The sequence below is a fragment of the Hyla sarda genome, chromosome 1 (assembly GCF_029499605.1).
Source record: "Hyla sarda isolate aHylSar1 chromosome 1, aHylSar1.hap1, whole genome shotgun sequence".
NCBI lineage: Eukaryota > Metazoa > Chordata > Amphibia > Anura > Hylidae > Hyla > Hyla sarda.
In genome coordinates this window covers 517,297,873-517,303,976 of record NC_079189.1, presented here as the reverse complement: position 1 = coordinate 517,303,976, position 6,104 = coordinate 517,297,873, and positions in this window count along the sequence as shown.

The following is a 6,104-nucleotide window of genomic DNA, read 5'->3' as shown; positions in this document are numbered from 1 at the left end:
CCAATGCCACTTCATTCCACTCTGTTGAATCCCCTGTGCCACTTTATCCCCCTGTACCCTGTGCCAAATTATCCCCCCTTACCGCTTGTGCCATATCACTTCTCCTCTTCCCTCCTCCCCCTGTTGTTCTTCTTACCTGGCCAGCAGGCTCAGGTGCAGGGACTCTCAGTGGATTTGATGTTCTCCTGATGTTCTCTGCGCTTCACTCACAGGCTGTGAGCAGTGGCGGCTGTCAGCAGCGACGAGTGACACTACTGACGTCACTTGTTAGTGCCACAGCCACCGCTCTCAGTAAGTCCAGCGTGGAGGACTTCAGGAGAGCATCAAACCCGCTGAGAGCGCCTGCACCTGAGCCTTCTGACCAGGTAAGAAGAACAACAGGGAGAAGAGGGAAGAGGAGAAGTGATGTGGCACAAGGGGTAAGGGGGGGTAATTTGGCACAGGGGGAGGAGGGATAATAGGAGAATAGTAAAATTAAATATACCACAATAAAGGTGCTTCTTAAACATAAAAAATACAAAGAAATGTATAGAATATTCAAAACAAACTGCTTTGCTCATTTATCATAAAAAAATGTAAATAATAAAAAGGTAAACATTATTGACATCATCACATTTGGAAATATCCAAACCTTTCAAAATATTATGCTATTTATCCCACACAGTGAGCTCCATAAAAAGAAAAAGAAAAAATTGCCAAAAAGAGAGCATTGACCACGTATGTATGGTGCTCTCTGTTCGTTGTGGGGGACATTTCATCTCCATTTGTGTAATTAGTGTGGGTTTCGGCAGTCGGACCCCCACGATTAGCTTGGTATATTTTCTTGACATGGGAATACCTCTTTGAGATGTTATTGTCTTTGCGAAGGAGTATTAAAGCATAAATGTCATTAATAAAAACTTTTGACATATCATAATGGCATTGCAAAAGTATAGATCACGTTGGGTCTCCGTCCTGAAACAGGCTGTAATTTTAATAGCTAGATGATGTGCGCAGGTAGCACACTTCACTCCTCAGCCAGCTGACTTTCTGATCGCACTCTAACTCACTCTAATATAGTCTGGAGTGAATGAGTTTGACTGACAATGTTTTTCATACTGTGTAGCAGCATTCCAAAACCCAAAACTTTTTTTTTCATTCTTCCATCAGCATACACGTTTTATTTACAGCAAACCTGGGGGCCGTTGTAGCCCTGGGAGCCAAGGTAACCCATCGTATCACAGGGTATCTATTAATTGACAGAGGAAGCCATCTGCCTATGTTAAACTCCTTAGATGCTGCAGTCACCATTGAATATGGAATTTAATGGATTTGACAGGTGGGTTTGAAGGTAAGAACAATCCCAGCCATTGTAGTGGGATGTTGGCAGTATATTGCAGCTGACATCCACTGTTGATGACACGGGCAGGCTTATGTGCTTGTGCCATCCACTGGACTTTTACATCATATTGCTGTTTAAACATTACAATTAGGATGTAATAAGTTAATTTGTGGGAAGGAAAAAAGAGTGTTGTCTGGTTTACAAGAAACATTTTCACTTTATATAGAGCATTTGTAGTTCATAGTTCGATTAGCAGAGAGTGGCTATTAATTTCAGTGATGAAATGTAATGCTTCATTTCCCCTGTGGTGGCGCTGCAGCTGAACATTTGCTGTCAGGTGTCCCTACAGCTTACTTCCAATTGCTGGACATCACAATACAGTAGACAACCCCAGTGTCTATGCAATCGCTGAGGGGTAACAAAACCACTTTGTAAGGTAAAAGCTATAAACTAATAGATTCAGCTGGGAATGAATTACATTTAGCTAGCTAGGCCCCTACTGTAATACCTCACTGCTTTTTACACCCTTGATTGGTAGCTGAAGGCTAAATCCTATTCATTGTTAAGTAGATAGGTTGCATGTATCTCAAAAAAAAAATTCCATTAAAAAGATCCCAAATAAATAATGTCAACACAGAGTGGATTGGGTAAATAAATACCCAATAACAAGAATACCCAAAACTAGTAAACTACAGTGTAAACAATGACAGCATTGCCTTTGGTAAACATTCTCATATAAAAGACTTCTTTTCTGTAGTTTCATGAATAAATGCATTCTTGTGGGATCAGAGACATCTTGTGGCCTTCTGTGCAAATGACAATCTGAGCTCGAAACTGTAGAAAATCAATAGAATTCCCTTTAACACTAAAACACTCAAAACTGATTGCTTATATGCTACAAATAAGGAACCTTTTGGAGAAGTTAGCTTGGAATTCCCTATTCAAGTTAAGTTTTTTTTAGGACTTTCAAATGTAACATCACTTGTTATTTTCATTGTGCCTATTGAACATTGTTTCACTCATCAAAGTACTGTTCAATATAGAACATAAATAGTAAATACAGTAAAGGAAAAATGTCATGATTTTGTACGTTTGCCCAGTGACAAAAAAAGTCTATAATTTTAGCAACTGGTATTATTTAAAAAGTGAGAGACAGAATAATAAAAAAAAATCCAGTAAAATGTTGATGTCCCGTTAATGATACTGGTATCGGTATTGGAACAGATACTGGACATTTGCATGAGTACTTGTACAGATGTCTCCGATACCTGCTGCAGGACCCCCCTCCCCCCGGCAGGTATCACGGAGATACTCTGAGCACGCTACCGAGCTATGCAGCGTGCATCATAGCTGGGACCTGTGGCTAATGCTGTACATCACTGATCATGGTGATGTACGGCATTAACCCTTTAATCTATTGATCACAGCATCTAAAAGTTCTGAAATTAACTGCCGGTTAGCCCAGGGATGCAGATTGGTGAAATCGGAGGTGCTCCGTGCTGTCCCATCATCACTCCTATACAGCCATGGCAGGCAGTAGTAAAGGAGCGCAGAAAAAGCTGATTAATACTATGCTATGGTATAGCATTGATTAGTGTATGCAATCTACAGAATGCATCTAATAGTCCCCCTATGGGGACTAAAAAATAATGATAATAAATGTGAATTAACCGCTTCCCTAATAAAAGTTTGAACATATATATATTTTTTTTATTTTTTTTTTTAAATCAGCTGGTGCCAGAAAGTTAAACAGATTTATAAATAACTTCTATTTAAAAATCGTACTCCGAGTACTTATCAGCTGATGTATACTACAGAGGAAGTTCTTTTCTTTTTTAATTCCTTTTCTGTCTGATCACAGTGCTCTCTGCTGACACCTCTGTCCATGTCAGGAACTGTCCAGAGCAGGAGAGGTTTGCTATGGGGATTTGCTCCTACTCTGGACAGTTCCTGACATGGACAGAGGTGTCAGCAGAGAGCACTGTGGTCAGACAGAAAAGGAATTAAATAAGAAAAGAACTTCCTCTTTAGTATACAGCAGATGATGAGTACTGGAAGGATTAAACATTTTTAATAAAAGTAATTTACAAATCTGTATAACTTTCTGGCACCAGTTGATTAAACAAAAAAAAATAAAAAATTCCACCAGAGTACCCCTTTAAATAGAACAAAAAAAAATTGTATTTTTATAATAAATAAAAAAAGCCCTTCCTGTAATAAAAATTTAAAACACCCCCCCCTTTTCCCCCCCATAAAAAAAAAAAACAAGAAACAAACCCATGACATTTAAAAAAAAAAAAAAAAATATTGGTAATTGGTATTGGCGAGTACTTAAAAAAGTATCAGTACTCGTACTCAGTCTTAAAAAAATGGTATCGGGACATCTCTACAAATAAGTTATGAATTAATTTGCATTTTACTGCATTTTAGTGAAATAAGTATTTTATCCCACTATTAATCAGCAAGATTTCTGGTTCCCATGTGTCTTTTATACACGTAAGGAGCGGATATCAATCAGGATTCCCAACTCTTTACATTGGCTAAGACCAAACATGTCCAATGATGTCAGGGACAAGATTGTAGATCTACACAAGGCTGGAATGGGCTACAAGACCATCACTAAGCAGCTTGGTGAGAAGTTTACAACAGTGGGTACAATTATTCACAAATAAAAGAAACACAAAATGACTGTCAATATCTCTTGGCCGGGGGCTCCATGCAAGATCTTACCTCAAAGAGTTGCAATGATCAGGAGAACGGTGAAGAATAAGCCCAAAATTACATGGAAAGATCTTGTCTTTGACCTCAAGGCAACTGGGACCATAATCACAAACATAAACAGTTGGTAACACATTTCACCGTGAAGAAGTGAAATCCTGCAATGCCCTCAAGGTCCCCCTGATCAAAAAGCACATGTACAGGTCCGTCTGAAGTTTGTCAATGAACATCTGAGTGATTTGTCTGTGGCTAACAAACAAAATAATATTTTACTTTACTGTATTATACTGTATTTACTTCAGAGTTTTCCAACCAAAAACTCTTGGAATTTTTACAATAGGATGAAAAACTAAATTAAAGGGGTACTCTGGTGAAAAACTTTTTTTTTTTTTTTTTTAAATCAACTGGTGCCAGAAAGTTAAACAGATTTGTAAATTACTTCTATTAAAAAATCTTAATCCTTCCAGTACTTATTAGCTCCTGAATACTATAGTGGAAATTCTTTTCTTTTTGAAACACAGAGCTGTCTGCTGACATCATGAGCACAGTGCTCTCTGCTGACATCTCTGTCCATTTTAGGAACTGTCCAGAACAGCATATGTTTGCTATCGGGATTTCCTTTTACTCTGGACAGCTCCTAAAATGGACAGAGATGTAAGCAGAGAGCACTGTGCTCATGATTTCAGCAGACAGCTCTGTGTTTCAAACGGAAAAGAATTTCCACTGTAGTATTCAGCAGCTAATAAGTACAGGAAGAATTAAGATTTTTTAATAGAAGTAATTTACAAATCTGTTTAACTTTCTGGCACCAGTTGATTTAAAAAATAAAAAAAGTTTTTCACCGGAGTACCCCTTTAAGCATTGGCAGAGATGCTTAGCATGGGAATAGGTAAAATGGTAAACACATTTCAGCCAAAATGTAGAAATGGGAACACCGAGAATATGGGAACACATTAGAGAGAAATTCATAGTCCTCTGAGTTGATCAAAAGAAAACAGTGGTGCAGATTTACTAATTAATATGCACCAAACTTGTTTCTCAAATGACAAAAAAAAACATGGTGGCAAAAAATAAAAAAACATGGTGGCGAGGCCTATAAAAAAGGGATGTAGCTTGGTGGAAACAAAAATGGCTTAAAATGCACATCATGCAACTTCGCAGCTTGAGATTTGTCCGAGACTAAAGCGATCAGGATAAGGATTTGCTGGAAGCCCCATAGGACTTGTAGTGTGCCCGGCAAGTCTTGGGGTACAAAGCTGCAGGGATATATTAACAGGTATCCTGCCACCAGACTAAAATCGGAGTTACTCTGTGTATCTAGTCTTGTTCTATGCTGTCTGCATTTAAGACCGTATTAATAAATTTGCCTCACTAGGGGGGAGTACATTGCATACTGAAATATTTTATGCTGTTGTAAAGTGCAAAAGTGCAATGAGCTCCCTCTAGTGGCAAGTCCAGAAAGACAGAATGTGATAGTTTAACAAGATGGTTGTGTAACTACAACTTCTGTGGACTACAACTTCACCTGCTTAAAGGGGTACCCCGCCCCTAGACATCTTATCCCCTATCCAAAAGGATAGGGGATAAGATGTCAGATCGCCGGGGTCCCACTACTGGGGACCCCCGGGATCTCCGCTGTGGCACCCCGCTATCATTACTGCGCACAGCACACTCGCTCTGTGCTTAATGACCGGCGATACAGGGACCAGAGCATCATTACGTCACGGCTCTGCCCCCTCGTGACGTCACGTTCCGCCCCCTTAATGCAAGTCTATGGGTGGGGGCGTGATGTCCGCCATGCCCCCTCCCATAGACTTGTATTGAGGGGGTGGGCTGTGACATCACGAGGGGGCAGAGCCGTGACGTAATGATGCTCCGGCCCCTGTATCGCCGGTCATTACACACAGAGCGAGTGTGCTCTGTGCAGTAATGATAGTGGGGGGGGGGGGCGCAGCAGAGATTCCGGGGGTCCTTTGGATAGGGGATAAGATGCTAGGGGCGGAGTACCCCTTTAACTCTAAGGGAGAGACTTGTCAAAACCTGTGTAGATGAAGAGTGGTGCAGT